General features: G+C 45.4%; 1 protein-coding gene across 1 annotated transcript in view; it reads right to left on the bottom strand.

The window, feature by feature from the left end:
- The window catches only part of sigmar (Tumor necrosis factor alpha-induced protein 8-like protein sigmar), a 62,174-nt gene extending 47,156 nt beyond the window's left edge, over nucleotides 1–15,018 (bottom strand). The window contains exon 1 of the mRNA XM_071696422.1: nucleotides 14,879–15,018. The gene's annotated coding sequence lies outside the window, so the exon portion shown is untranslated. The remainder of the gene's footprint in view (nucleotides 1–14,878) is intronic.
- Between the last annotated feature and the right edge of the window lie 1,879 nt (nucleotides 15,019–16,897).

The following is a 16,897-nucleotide window of genomic DNA, read 5'->3' as shown; positions in this document are numbered from 1 at the left end:
CGTGATGTCTGTTGAAACAATTTGACCCCAAATTGTATGCAAACAATTTCCTCAATATTTGTCAGTTGTTGCAACAATTTCTGAAACGAATATAATTTCTCTTATTCGATATATTTACTGAAAGTTCATTTCATTCAAAGATGAATGTATTAGTGTAACACTGAGGATAGATGACACACAGTTCACTCAATGAACTCTGGACAAGGGAAAGAGAAGAAAATGTATTGTTGTTCCACTTCTTATCTTGTAACTAACCTGATATGAAAAAAACGATGGACCTTCACCCAATTCCTGATGCAATTCACTTCATTTCTTTATGACGTTACAAAAAATCCCCACACTAGAGCAAAGGAAGTTTGTGTAACATGTTGACATCCCTGGTGTGTGGTGCAGGTGTGGTGTGTGTGTGGTGCAGGTGTGGTGTGTATGTGTGTGTGTGTGTGTGTGTGTGGTGCAGGTGTGGTGAGCAGCAGCAGGAGAGCCACCTACACTGGACAGTGAAGGTTCCTACAGCCACTTAATCCACCTGCGGTGTCTGGCCAGACCCCAGCCTCGTCAACACTACCCAGCCTCTGCAACACTATCACACACCTCCTCCCCCTCCACAACACAACCCCCTCCTCAACACTACCCCAGCTCAACATTACCCACAGTCGACAGCAACACTCCCGTCCTCAAAACACACACACTTCTACTATCCCAAACAACTCGTCTCTATTCCACGACGGTACGACCTTTGCACATCACGGTACGACCTTTGAAAACGACGGTACGACTCCTTCAGAACGACGGCAGATCCCCTAGGAATGAGGACCTGACCCATTAGGGTTAGGTCGAAGGTCAAAGACCGCAGGTCATCGTACGCCAAGTGCAGAAAACACCACCACGCGATGGCTGTAATGGCGATCAAACATTGATACAAATTACCGCAGGTCATCACCGAGGACATGATTTCCCTCGTGCGTCATCCTGTGACTCCTTACTGGAACAAGAGGGAAGACCTGCCACGTAGGACGTGTGGCGGCGGGATATGTGTGGCGTGATCCTGCTGGTGAGCAGATCCTGGTGAACATGACAGACGAACACAACCTCCTCTACTGATGTGAGACATGGCTTCCACCCCTCGACAACCACGACAGACATGGTCTACTACATCGTTGCTATATATATATATATATATATATATATATATATATATATATATATATATATATATATACATATACATATACATATACATATATATACATATACATATATATATATATATATATATATATATATATATATATATATATATATATATATATATATACACACACACATTCCAGTCGTCCATGAGGTTCACATAAGGAATGAGTGCGTTGCAGGTTAGGGCGGTGACCCACAGGCGGGGGCACATGATTCCCACCTCTACTGCCGCCACTGTGATTGGTCTGCTGGCGGGTCGTCCAGACTGACTACCCGCACGTGGTGTGTCCTGACTAACCGCACGTGGTGTGTCCTGACTATCCACACGTGGTGGGGCACGACCGTGGCTGCCCGCACGTGTTGTGTCGTGACTGCCCACACGTGGCGTGTCGTGACTGCCCGCACGTGGTGTGTCGTGACTGCCCGCACGTGGTGGGAAGATAAGACACTTGTGTGTGTGAGTCAGTCAGGGGTCTTTAACGGTACATCGAACATGAGACTTGGCAAGTCTTTCTCAGACTTTTTTGTTAAGTCAAGTTTTTTCTAACTCTGTAGCCCAAGACCCCTCACCCCCCCCCCCCACACGACCTTGGCTACCCCACCCCACACACACATATACGACCTTGGCTACCTTGCCCCCGTGCCTACCTGGCTACCCTGCCCCCGTGCCTACCTGGGTACCCTGCCCCCGTGCCTACCTGGGTACCCTGCCCCCGTGCCTACCTGGGTACCCTGCCCCCGTGCGTAACGTAATATCCCCCATTGATACGTACCCTGGTACCTAAACCCCCCTTCCCCCTCCCTCCCTCCCTGGCCTTTGACCTGCCACCTCAGGACCGGGGGGGGGGGGGGGTCAAAAAGTCAGGATGTACGTACCGCCTGGCTCCAGAGGTACGAGACGATGAACTATACCCTCCACTAACGACCCAATCGTCGTGGGTCACGTGTGGGCAGTCCTAGATCTGCAGTGACCACTCGTAAATCCTCACCATCTCCGGCTGCCAGGTTGTGCCCAACACTGCCTGCCCAGTGTTCCTGGCGGGTCACGGGTCATGTGGACGGCCACAATGATGTGTAAAGATACCGCATTCAAGTGTGAGGTGGTAATACAGGAAGAGAAGACCTGTGATGATGAAGCAGTGGTGGGTCAGTGGGGGGCGTGTGTGAGAGTAAAGTGCGACTGGAAGAGTCTCTCTCTCTCTCTCTCTCTCTCTCTCTCTCTCTCTCTCTCTCTCTCTCTCTCTCTCTCTCTGGCTTCCTCTGGCCAGGGTGATGGCCAAGACGGCCTAGGCCGGCCAGGGTGATGGCCAAGACGGCCTGGCCAGGGTGATGGCCAAGACAGTGGTGGAGGTGGTGCCGCAAGGCAGGCCAGCCGGCCAGATAGCGGGACAGGATGTGGTACATCCTGTCCCGCCCATGATAATCCCAGCGCCCGCCCAGCGCACGACGCCCGCGGTCCCGGAGCCCTGTAGGACCCGTGGGTGTGGGTGGGTGTGTGTGTGTGTGTCTGTGTCCCAGGACCTAACGCATCTAGGTGACCTGTGCTGACCTCACACGTCCTCCTACAACGCGTCACAAACACTAAACAAACAAAGCAGAAAATCACGGACGAGTTAATGAGTGGCAGGAGGCCGTGAGTCATGACGTATCATGAGAGCACAGATCATGACGACACCTGCAGGACAACACCAGGTTGTGAACACTGACACAACCCCTCCCTGGTGCAGGACAACACCAGGTTGTGAACACTGACACAACCCCTCCCTGGTGCAGGACAACACCAGGTTGTGAACACTTGAGACAGGTCATTATGGCACTGACAGACGACCAATCATGATGAAAGACACACTCCTCTGCTCATCACATCTGACTGTACATTCCCTCTACCAACACGACCTCGTATTCCCTCTACCAACATGACCTCGTATTCCCTCTACCAACATGACCTCGTATTCCCTCTACCAACATGACCTCGTATTCCCTCTACCAACATGACCTCGTATTCCCTCTACCAACACGACCTCGTATTCCCTCTACCAACACGACCTCGTATTCCCTCTACCAACACGACCTCGTATTCCCTCTACCAACACGACCTCGTATTCCCTCTACCAACACGACCTCGTATTCCCTCTACCAACACGACCTCGTATTCCCTCTACCAACATGACCTCGCATTCCCTCTACCAACACGACCTCGTATTCCCTCTACCAACATGACGTCGTATTCCCTCTACCAACACGACCTCGTATTCTCTCTACCAACATGACCTCGTGTTCGAAACCAAGATAAGGTTATAAAGCTCAACACACTGAGTAACCACACACTCAGACAAGGTCTACTGCCCAGCTCCTGTGTGTGAAAATCAGGTCCATTACTGGCGAGGGATACTGCCCTACAGATGTTCTACACCATTTTATCGACCTGTATGAAGCGAGCGTTTTCCCAGTTGATCAAATGGAGTTTAAAATCTCACAATCACATAGTATCTCTAAGACAGGATCGTCCCGCTGCTTCCTACGACACACGGTTCTATTTATGGATCTCTCTCTCTCTCTCTCTCTCTCTCTCTCTCTCTCTCTCTCTCTCTCTCTCTCTCTCACTTGCATTACTCAAACACACACACACACACACACACACACACACACACCTGCATTACGAGTGCACACACACACCTGCATTAACTCCCCCAAATCCCAGTTTGTACTAATGAAACTATCATATACTACTTATACTACTACTACTACTAATTACTACTACAACAACTACTACTACTACCACTACTACAACTATTTCTTACAATAATGATGATGATAATAATAATAATAATAATAATAATAATAATAATAATAATAATAATAATACATACATACATACATACATACATACAAGGAAGAGTTGACCATGACCCCACCTGGCTCACATCATTACGATGTTCAGTACAGATGATGTAGCAAGTCCTGCTTTATACAGATGTCTCAATATACACACTAAACACACACACTTGAAGACAAACAGATTTCCACAAACACTATACGAAAGTAAGCAAGCATGATCCAAGCAGCAAGCACAAACATCACGCAAAACAAACAAACATCATGCACAAGCACAAACAATTTACAACAAACACAGGTAAATGGACAATATATGCAAGAGCAGGAAAAACAAATACACCACAATGCTCTTTCTATCAAGTATAGACACATGCAGATCACTAGAAACATAAACACTGTAAAAGCAATCCAATGCATGACAATGTACAACATGACCAGTAGTAACAGTATCCCTGAATGTACAGATTGTACAGAACATGTACAGTGCTTCACGACGTCAGCACCACACAAGCAACGTTACATGTACACCCAGGGATCCTACAATGTTTCATTTCACAACGTTCATCGCGGTACGACCATTGGGTATGACGGAAACCTCTGGCCCTTGACAGGTCAAAGGTCAAGTCACAGTACCCAAGGATCGTACCGTCGTGTTGATGGTACTGACAAACTAACCCAGGAGCAGCCATCAACCTCCACATACAGCACTTGGCATGGATGTATGCATGAGGGAAGGAAGAAGCCAGGTGAACCACATAGAATTCTTACATCTGCCCCATATGTCTACACACACACACACACACACACACACACACACACACACACACACGCACAAACAGGCCAACATACATACAGACACACACCAGCGATCGAAGAGCCATGGAGCAGACATATGAATATATTTATGGAACGGATTAGGCCAACTTAATGAGCAATCTCGTAACCAGGAAGATCTGCAGTGCTCCGGGCGGGGTGTGTGTGTGTGTGTGCAGTAAGATGGTCTTGGTCATGGTGTCCACAGTGGCAGCGACCATGGCGGCTGGTTGATCCCAGGGTTCAGTACGTCTGCACTTGCAGCGCCAGCTGGGGGCCGCTGCTGACCACCACCACCGCGCTGTGAATCATGTGATGAGTCACGAGCTACGACAAATGACGTACAATAATACCAGTTTGGAGGTCACGACGTCCAACAAGACCAGTTAAGAGGTCACAATGAACGACAACGCCAGTTTGGAGGTCACGTTTTCTATGCAAGATGCTAGTGTAGCAGAGTACCACCTCCCGACAGTTACTTGCCAGTTAGTTACTTTTTAACACAAGTTTTTTAGTAACTAAGACCCACTTCGATCAGTTATATTTCACAGAGGATTAGTTAGAGAATTAACTCATCAGAAAAGAGATATAGTACTTACATAACATTCACATTTGTAGACAATGTTAAAAAATAAGTTAAAAAAAAACGAGGTTAGGAGGAGTGATGGGGTATATGGAGGAAATACCGGGAACATTGAAGAAGGCGACACCACCTGCAGAGCAGCAAGACGCTAAGCAACACAACACAACACAAACAGTAAAACATTCAGGAGAGAGAGAGAGAGAGTCGTATGTAGAAACTTTTAAAACATATCTTGATAATATTATCACGAGATTAACACACGTGGGTATTGCCATAAACACTCAATATATAATTATCTTTCAAACTAATAAAGAAATTCTTTTTTAGGAACATCTTATCATTAATTCTAAACATTGTTAGGATTAACTATTAATATTCAATGTTGCATTACATATCTAAGGTGTAATTACTTGTCACACAGACTACCTCACGCTTGGCTACCACTAGAATACTGTTGACCAACTACTGTGGAAGCAGTTGGTGTGTGACCCAAGCGTGGACACCCAGACCTGAAACTGCATTTCGCTGTCTTTCGTATAACATTAGAGTTTACAATACCTCTATCCTGCCTGGGTGCGCTCTACACTTCTCCTTCACGCACTCACACGAATTTTGAGTTTGTTCACATGTTACCTTCCGAGCGCAAACAACGGGTGGATTGCCTGCATGACGTGGTTGCAAATACTGACTGATTGCTTTCATGACATAGTGGTAAACCACAATTGTTGGCCGGATTCTAAATACAGTATAATGTTGTCGGGTCACCAGCGTGTGTGTGTGTGTGTGTGTGTGTGTGTGTGTGTGTGTGCCCAGCAACCACGGGAGGCCCCTCAGGCGCACCTCTATACTGTCACTAGTAAAGGAAAACGGCAAACTTTTTCACCAACAAATGCAGCTGCTTCCCAGCAACCTCTGCACGAGCCAAACGCACACCACCGCCGCCCGCCAGCCCTCCCTCCCTCACAGTGTCCTCAGTGGGACGCAAATATCTTGTGCGCGTGTGACGTCGTCTAGCGACCGAGGCAGTACGAGTATATAACTAATTCTACCACCTGGACAAGGTCTGGTGGTGGTGCATTGGTCTGTACCCCTACAGGTCGGGCTGGGCTATGTATGGCACCGTGCCTCACTCAGAATGGCCCCAGAGCCCGACCCGTTGTTGACCTACTACGTCTTGCCCTCCACAACCTCCCTGATCGGTTCCCTTCTGTGGATCAACGTCCACAGAGCTTTGGAACTCCTCCACTTGCCGGTCCACACAATGTGTCAGCTACTGACACTTACTTCGTTATACAGTTATCGGTCCTAGATGTTCAACGTCATCTATCGTACGTGCGACACCTGACGGCACATATCCTCCCCTCTGCCTCCTAATTGATCATGTCGGTCGTCCTCATCATCTTTATTTGTGAGAGTTACCACGTGTTATGAGTAACCTTACCACGTTTTCTACCGGAACAATTTCCCTTGCCTTGAAGAGCAGAGTTCTAGATTGGAGAGGAGAGCACAGGCGACCTGTGGCGTGTATCATGGGTTTTTTCCCTCGTCTTAAAAATTCGCGCAATCCAACGTACCATTTTCTTTGATGATGGCAAGTTTGCTGTCCTCGCTGAAGATCAATCCTAGACCATTTACAGTTCTTTATCAAGATAATGACAGTAACTGCTGGTATGTAAGATAATGTAGGAGATATTCATGTACTGTCCCCTTAACACAGCAGTTGGAACTCATGTTTGTTAAACGTCATAATTTCTTCAAGACTGACCGACTGGATGATGTGAATAATGAATGACACGTTCCTCACTCTCTCCTACTGCTGAGACATCCATAGTTATGGAGGCATCAGTTACAGACGATGGTATGAGGCTGTGGTTCACATGGTGGTACCTACGTCAGCTATAGAGAATGAGAAACGGCAGAGGCACAAGGTGCCATCCCTGGGGGTGCTAGGCTGGCTGGCTGCTTCGCCTTACAGGCACCAGCAACAGCCTGGTCTGCCACAACCTCGTCTGCTATGTTTGAGAAAGTGATTGATACATCCGTCTTCACTATTCATCACCATATTTACGCCACTATGGTTATATATGTCAAAACATTCAGTCATTTTTTGGCATACTAAATCTTTACGCTGATCTCCATTGACTTTTATATATAGTTGCCAGGCATAAGCTACAGATGAGACTATATGTGTTGGATATAAAATGTTTCAAGACAATACTTGCTGTGATGATGATTGATCGAGAAGTAATAGTAAGTTAAGAGAGAGTTGTGTAATGAGAAGGGTACGGTCGAGAGAGGTGAACAGGCTACGCTGAAATGGTTTGGACATATAAAAAATTGAGCGATGACGATATATGTGTCAGAAGTGGAAGGGACATGGAGAAGAGGAGACCAAATTGGAGATGGAAAGATGGAGTGAAAAAGATAGCGAGTGCTCGAGGTCTGAGGAAACCACAGAAAGGCCTGGTTGTGGATAGGGAGCTATGGTTTCGGTGCATTACACATGACAGCTAGAGACTGAGTGTGAAAGAATGAGGCCTTTTTTTTTCCGTCTGTTCCGGGCGCTACCTCGATACCTCGGGAAACAGAGAACAACTATATATATATATATATATATATATATATATATATATATATATATATATATATATATATATATATATATAATGAAGAAGTATTTCTCCAGGAAGAGATGAATGGAACAAATCAAGCCAAGAGCAAGGAAATGTAACTACCAATGTAAACATTGAGAAAGTTGTGGCAATGAAACATAAGAAACACAGACTCACCACTTTACAGCTCCCTATCCACACACACACACACACACACACACACACACCAGACTACACATTCCTCAACATATGCACTGTAAAATAACAGGAATTCAGTCACATCCATCGAGGAAGTGCTAATCTTAGCCACCAAGGAACCAAGGGCCTACCATTTTTAATCCCACGTGTTCTGTGTGACTGACCAGGATAATTCATGATAGATAGATAAAGAGAGAGAGAGAGAGAGAGAGAGAGAGAGAGAGAGAGAGAGAGAGAGAGAGAGAGAGAGGTGGATTAGCTTCCTGTAGTATGGGTAGTATTTCAACATAGCCTCGCATTTCAAAACTTCATTTGTGTATCGAACTGTCATCCATCAGGCCACAAGTGGCTGGGAATCAGTGGAAGGCCAAGACTTCCTCAACCACCTCCTGCAGTCGTCAGGATCTCGGACACGCCTCTGCCTCTACATCCACCTCACACCACACCCCAGCAGATCAACAGTCAAGCGGAAAACGACTCTCCATCGACCTTCATATTTACGAATAAAAAGAAGTTTCGATCATGAGAGCAATGGTTCCCGTGAAGCGTGTGGCGCCAAACCGTGCACCGGTAAACATCAAGATGCTAACGTAAGATTAGGAAGGAAATCTGTGTCGGAATGACGAACACACGAGCGGTGGGAGACCCACCATGACAACACACCAGCAGACGACACAGCTCTGGTCACCAGTGGGTCTCAACATGCAGGAAGGACACGGGAAAACGCATGATTCACTCACTACTCCTCACATGCTGCCGACCATGTAGCTCCTGGGAGAGAGAGAGAGAGAGAGAGAGAGAGAGAGAGAGAGAGAGAGAGAGAGAGAGAGAGAGAGAGAGAGTGTCTCCGTGTCTCGCACGACACAGAACGTAATTTCTAATTTCAGGAATATGAAAAAATATGTATAAACGAATAAAACTGTCAGCCAGCAAATTAAACAAGTGTAATGGAAAATGTAATATCTATTTCCAGTTTTATTCCTCCACTCTGATAATACAGACGCTGGTGACGCACCACACCAGGAAGTGGAGGAGGAGAAGGAGGGGGCCTCAAAGTCATCGAGGTAATAGATGTGGACGTGACTGAACACCTTCCATAGTCTTTATAATAACATAACAACAGCTACAGTAATATGTTGTTCTCTAATATGGTTCATTAGATCCTCCGTCCTTGGTAAGTACATGACGATGTCCATCATATCTCTCGTGATTACGGGAGGCAAGTTCTTGTTCTGATAAACGGTGGGGAACCTGCCGTGCACCACGTCAGGGTGTGCACGGGGGTTATCCGCTGTGACTGCCAGCCTGGCTATATATATATATACACACCTCACCAAACGTAAACACCAGACACGTGTGCCCGTCACCAAGCTACACGTTGGCCGGCGCTGCTAAACCAATGACACTCACGTGAAGATCATGGAAGAAGAAGAAGGATAAGGTTATTTTCATGAGGGGAGATCGTCCTCGCCGTCTGGTCTTCGGAGAGGTGGTGGGGTCAGGTGGGCAGGTCGTCCACACTGGCATAGTTCAAAACCCTGAGTGACTGGCACCACAACAGGTGGTGGTGGAGGTGGCCATCACCATCACGACTGGTCTACGAAAACCTGAAGCCGACCAGCGTCCAGCACCAGCTGGTAGGGAGAAGAACACAGTGGACGACAGACGAAAACTCTTTCAGAAAGTAATCTTTCTCAAAACAGTGACGAAGCGGCGAGAGCAATGCCAGAAAACCACATGGTGTATGACGTCTCCGAGGCTTGCGTGGTTCCAGAGGTGGTTTAAATATAACTAAAGCTTCGCCCAGTGTTGCCACCAACGATCTATTATAGGCACACAAGCTGGCAGCAGCGGCTGTAGGTCAACAGCAGATACAGCATCTGGAAATATGTTACGACTCATTGAAGGAAAGAGGAGCGTTCCCTAAAACCCCGGATGACATGAGTGTTAATATCTACATAGAAATACAACACAAATGTTGCATTTCTTAAACCTAGTCTTCATGGTAAACATTACTACAAAGCGAAGGAGACTAAAGTACACAGAAAAATCCAACATAAATTCAGCACACAACGCTTTTATGGTTAATAATTTCCCGTAATTATGTGATTACACACATCTTGTGCGGCGGGGTATCATTAGCTTAATGATCGTACTTCAGGGAAGCATTTCCTGAGAAACGATGGGGATGTACAGCTCTCACCTGGGGTGAACCATGACACCATACCTTACCATACCGTCCCATACCTTACCATACCATGGTGTCACTATAGCCAGGCTGAAGTTACTACACAAGGTTTCAGAAGTGCTAAACACTTTCAGTTGCGATACCATGGTGTTGCGGATACCATACCATGTAGCACGAGTACCATACCATGGTAGCACAAATACCATACTGTAGTGGCACGGGTACCATACCATGGTAGCACAGGTACCATACCATGGTATCTTGATACCATATGAAGGTGACAGAGGAGAATGGTTACCATACCAGAACACGACCGCTGTCAAGCTAATACACACATACTCTCAAAAATCTCATTGTCAATTTCATATTTCAGAAATGAAGGCAAAAAAAAAAAGCCATGAGTAATATCCGCGTTGACTCTGTCACCTCAAAATGAAATTAAATAATAATAATAATTATTATTATAATCACTATCATTATTAATTACTATTATTATTACATGCAACCAACACGTACGTACGTTGTCCACGTCGTTCCCCGCCAAGCGTGATGCCCGACCCACCAAGCGACCAAAATACCTGACGTCTGGCTGAGGAATTCCCACACAATGGATGAGACGCCATCAGATCCACATCCCCAGGTGGACGACAGTAATGCCGCCTCCTCCCGCGTCCTGGGAGGAGGCGGTTGGGTTAGGTTAGGTTACCACGATGAAGAAAAGATGGAACGTTCGCGCATCCGGCATTATTATTTTCTTCACCAGTCGTCGTCCATTGGTTGACGCAACGGAGTGTTTCAGCAAGCGTCACGTCACGGCGTCACCCAGGACGGGTGGTGAGCCAGCGAACATATATATATGTTGGCTCCTCTAACGTAACCCACCGTGGAACGCATCCATGTTCCCCTGTGATATACGACTAGGTTACATGTAATTTGTATCAGATTTATCCTAAAATTTAACACACGTCTTTGTTTTTGTTTTTTTTCGCCAATAAAATCAGTTTCTACCTAACTAAATTCCGCCAGTAATATACAGTTTCTAAGAAGGTCGACTTATGTAAGCAAGACTGGAATAACGTAGGAAAAATAAATCATCAAATTCAGACGATAAACAGTAAAATAATTCTATATGAAATCAGGGTGAAAGCAACTGATGAACAAACAGCAAGTAAATAATTACTGTCCACTGGAATTTTAGACTGGGAGTCTCACAACATCTAGTCTCCAACCCTCACTATCAACCCTGAGATACACACAAATTCTTGAGGAAAAAAGCAAACAAAATCCTCAAGACGTTTTCCATAGACCTTCCAGCAACTCCCCACACTTCCCCCCAAAAAAAAACAAAACCTACAAAAATATCTTAAAAACTTCCTTCTGAGATCTGTATAAACCCCCTATATCTACCCAATCCTGACCCTAACAACACACATTACTGCTTTGAAACATTCCCTCCTTCCTTCCTTCCATATAAACAGCGCCAAGTAATCCGAACAGGTAAATCCTCTCTTGAGAAATACCACTATAAATCCCAGCAAGGAAGGTAGGTAATCCCAGGCTAATCCTAACCCTGGGCTTGTCCCTCCGCTCTCCGCGTGACGCACCTCCTCGTCCATGATCGTGTTACTTTCTTACGGCGATAATGTGGGAGCCAGCCACAACACTCCACTCCTGGTGTCAACACAGCCTCGCACACACACTTGAGAAGTCATGAGCTTCATACCGTCTGTGTTATCGCATCGTACATATCCTGGCTACATTACCTACAGACAGCCATTCATTCCAGCAATTTATAAGGGATTCATATAATGAGACATTCCAACGATGACATACATCAGTCGTAATATTTGCGATGTAATTCGGAGAACATTTACTAGGAGTTTATATCTTGTTTCTATTCTTATTTTCTTTCTCACATTTGCATAAAAAATATGAAGATAGCTAGAATTATCCAGACCTACTGTCACCGTTGGCCAATCCTGAGAAAGGAGACATTTCTAACACTTCTAGTTATCGCCCTATCCCTTTAACTTCTCACATCTCCATAGTATTAGAAACTCTCATTAATTCTTTCTTTCTTAAACAGAGAATCTCATTTCGCCTTTTGATCAACAGGATCTGCGCGGTGTGAATCCCCTGACACATCCCTGGTCCTCTTAGTAAGAGTGTTGGTGGAACCTATACTGAATCCCTCGACATTGCCGAAGCTTTTGACTTGCAGTGGCATACATGTACGTACGTCTGCACTTTCGAAACTCCCTAACCTTGTTCGTTTCTGCTTCTCTCTCTTCCTCAGTGCTGCAGTCTCACCTCTGGTCGTCCCACTTCAGTAGTCGTTGACGGAGCGACTATCCCCCTCTCCTATCGACGGTGGTGTTCCTCAAGGTTCTGTGCTATCGCCCATGTACTTCTCTATAAATGATCTTACCACTTCTAATCCTATTCACATTTATGCTGAGTTCAATTCATTTTCCCTCTCGTCTCTGCCTCGTGTTAAATATATTATCCCTCTAGTTTGGATCTGTGCAGCATTTCAGAATGGGAAAGTAGCTTTGTTAAATCCAATAAATGTTAAAATGCCATTTCTCGCTATACGAGTCAATCGTTTCCGTCTGTATAATTTCTAAGCACCCAAATTCAACCATGTAATAACATTAACATGTTAGGCATGACCATATCCTCCTCTACAACATAGAAACCTAACGTAATCAACATCACAAAGTCTGATGCCCAAAAAACTACGGGTGTTGTATGGGAGTCGTAATTTTTCTTGAGCTTCTGTTTCATATCTACATGGGATTTAATCGCCCTGGTACCGAGTGCTGCTCATATATCTTGGAGCAACTTTTCCCCAGTCTCTAATAATCGGGGAGGAATCAAAAGCGTTCGATTCTCATCAATCCTCATGTGTCATCTATCTTCAACCAGCTGGTCCTGTACTCCGTGATGCTCATGTTCTTTCTGCTATCATTTTGGCCAGTACCCTCCTGAGTTTTCTTGTATGTGTCTCCACCCCCAAAGCTCGGACCCAATGTAAGCGTCTCGCTGCTGCTTCCCAGTTCTGAATATTGAGACCTGTCACTCGAGGACTGGCCGTTATAATACATGCTTTTCTCGAACAGGTAAACTATGTTAGTCTCTTTTCGTCTTTGTCTCTTCCTATAAACTCTTTATCTTGAGGTCAGCCGAGTCTGGTCCACAAATACCTGCGGAGCACTGATCCATTCATACTTCCTTTTCCTCTTACTTCATTCCTATCAACCGAGATGACCTTTGACTAGGGCATGTTTTGCCCGTGCCATGTCGGTCACGATCAGAAAAAAAGAGGTCACAGGTTTACTTTTTCATGTGTTTAAATAAATGCCGGAAAACTCTATCTATTTAGCTATCTATTTATCTATCCACCAATTTAAGACAGCAACAGCCATACAACACCACTGGGACGGGTCAGACCTCACTAGCCACCAGGTATGCACAGTGATAAGCAACCTCTCCAGGTACAACAATGTTAATCTGTGGGACTTCCCTGTACACCTAGACACACCACCTATGCCTCATGTTACGTAACTCATGACCACAAATTTACGTCCGCTTTACATACGATGATGACCCGTGTTAGGTCAGGAAGCAGAGTGCTTCATTCAGTGGTCTGGGGAAGGGTATACGAATGGGGGTTTTAAAGGGGTGGATGATGCATAATTAGTGGGATGTGGGAAACAAAGCCACATTTATACACCAGCATAGGTGAACGGATGGGGTGGGGGGTGGAGCAGAGGATTGGCAAAGGTGGGGAGAAAAGGACAAAATAAGGATAACGTTTGGGTAAGAAGCTATACGAACACTAACACATCAAGAAAGGATATAAAAGCTGCTTGTGACATAAATGATGAAACTAAGAGTTTAACGGGAGGGCAGCAGGCGTGTAGCCAAGCCATGATAATAGATCAGGGAGGGGCAGGAAATTTAGGCAGTAGGAAACAGCGGCAGGATGATAATGAACCGATGCTTTAGAGTCGAGATGAGTAAAACATGGAGTGTAACGAGGAAGAGGGAGGGGCGGTGGGTGGGGTGTGTGCATGTGGCCGAGGTATCGCCTGGGGACCGTTACTACCAACCCCGGTACCAAGACCACCTTGCCCGGGTCCATACCACCTGCCCCCACCACTATGCCAGCTCCTCTCTTCTCCCCGCCCACCTCAACTAATCCCACCGCCACTTTATACATTGATTTCAATATTACAGGGAATTATTCAGTTCTGGGCGAACACAGTTCATTCTACGGAGTTCCGCTCTCATCTTTACCTGCTTTGTCGTATTCACCAAATAGACAATTTCAAACTCATATAAACAAATAAATCCCACGTCGTGTTCCATGCAATTATTTTCCCCGCCATTTTTCCTACGCTGTGCCTCCTTGTAGGGAACTGTCAGAGTGAAGTACGAGCGAGGAAGACCTACCTGAAGGGTGTAAGTATCCAAGAGTGTGGCTGGAAGAGAGCGCAACACTACGTTACACACAGACCACTACAATCCAACTGACACGACGCGGCCTCACAACCTGTCGGCTGCCGAGATGACTCCCCAGCGCCATCTGTTGCGCCACGCCGACCCTACCCTACCCTTCTGCCGCCAGCCTTACCTTACTGCTGTCATCCTTACCCTACTGCTGCCATCCTTGGCCTGCGACCGCCAACCCTTCCCTGTGCCGCCAGGTCGGAGCATCATGGTCACCATATTTACTAGGCAAGGGCATAAAGGGTGCTGGCCAGGACCACTGAGAGTACTGGCCAGGGGCATGAAAGGATGCTGGCCAAGTCATCAAGGGTGGTGGATAAAATAATCAAGAGGGCTAGCTAGGGTCATCTAGATGAGGACTGGCCAGGGGCATGGAAGAGGCTGACCAGGGCCATCTAGCGTACTGGCCTGGATGAGGACTGGCCAGGGGCATGGAAGAGGCTGACCAGGGCCATCTTGCGTACTGGCCTGGATTATGGAAGAGGCTGGCCAGGATGGTGATGCCTGGGATGTGGCTGCCTCATCGTGGCAGTGTTTGATACAATAATGTTTTCCTCATGTTTTACCGATGCATGTTAAACACACATTTCTCCGTGCAGGATAATATCACTCAGTATGTAAAGCGAAGCAAATGAATAAATTATATTGTACACCTACGTACAGCGAAAAGCCAAGGACTATAATGAGTATACACACAGTGAGCAAGTGTATGTATGGTCTTGGAATTATCTTGAACACCAGAGGGTAATGAAGTTTTTTTCCCCAATTGGTCGTCATACGTCAATGACCCCTGACAGTGAAGGCAGTGATGGAGAATGACCCCCACAAGATTTCGATGGTGGGAGTGAGGCTTTACATGACCCTGATAATGTCAACACCATTATATCTGTTCCAGACACAGGACGCCATAGGCTTTGGGACGCAAACAAAATGATACGCTCTTATGTGGAGCCGAATGATAAATCCTACGCTTTGACTAGACCTGAGCGACAGATCATATATTATACGGCGTATGTGACATCGTTTATCTGTTCTAAAAACATAAAACCAATGAAAAAAAAATTGGGTTAATGAAAATCAAACATTTCAAGTCATATATCAAAGACACGGGACCTGCTATAGGAAAAAAACTTTCATGATTAGGTTTTGCATAAGTGAAGTCATCAATCACTAGTTCATGAATTATGTAAACCACAGTTCTAAGAGCATTACTGATATCGGTAAATAGGAGGCATAGCGCGATCGGGTTACATTCCTCCGTCAGCTAAACTTAAATGTTTATGGAAGGAACTTCCGATCGCGTTTAACGGAACAAGAAATTCGGGAAAAGTTTAATTGGGTTTAAAAAGAAATTAAGAATTTTTGATTTATCTGACCCTATAAAAATAAAAACATGGCATATCAACTCCTAGTCGTTACAACTGTACCAGTAGTAATGGCCATTAGAAAACATTTGATACTGACTATAAACATCACGTTTGTTGGGTCATTAAAACCAAAGTTTGACGGCGAAAAAAAAAAATCTCGTTAGGTTTGGGATAAAAAATAAAAATAAAAAAACGGTTTATCTGGTGTTGCACAAAATTTGCCGTCTTTTTTTTTTTTTATTATTATCAATGGACGACAAAGTGCACTTATATTCGGTCTTAAAGATGTGTTGCGTGACGAATGCCATGTATAATCATAGCTGGAATAAAATCACCATGTGGTGTATATATTTACAAAATACAGTTCAGTGATTGTTGGCTAAGATACGGGTGTCTCGTTGTAAAACTATCATTTAATGAACCTTTACAGATTAGGAAACTGCTGTTAATAAAACTACAGTTTGTAGAATCTTAGGTATATATAAAACTACGGATTACCAAATCGTACATGATAACACCTATGATAACCCAAGCTCTGCGTAACAACAGTTGTTAGTGCGCTCCGTAATGGTTGTTACCATAACCATGCTCCATG

This window comes from Panulirus ornatus, chromosome 59 (genome assembly GCF_036320965.1).
Source record: "Panulirus ornatus isolate Po-2019 chromosome 59, ASM3632096v1, whole genome shotgun sequence".
NCBI lineage: Eukaryota > Metazoa > Arthropoda > Malacostraca > Decapoda > Palinuridae > Panulirus > Panulirus ornatus.
Note: the sequence above shows the minus strand (reverse complement) of the source record. Positions and strands in the feature narration are given on the sequence as shown.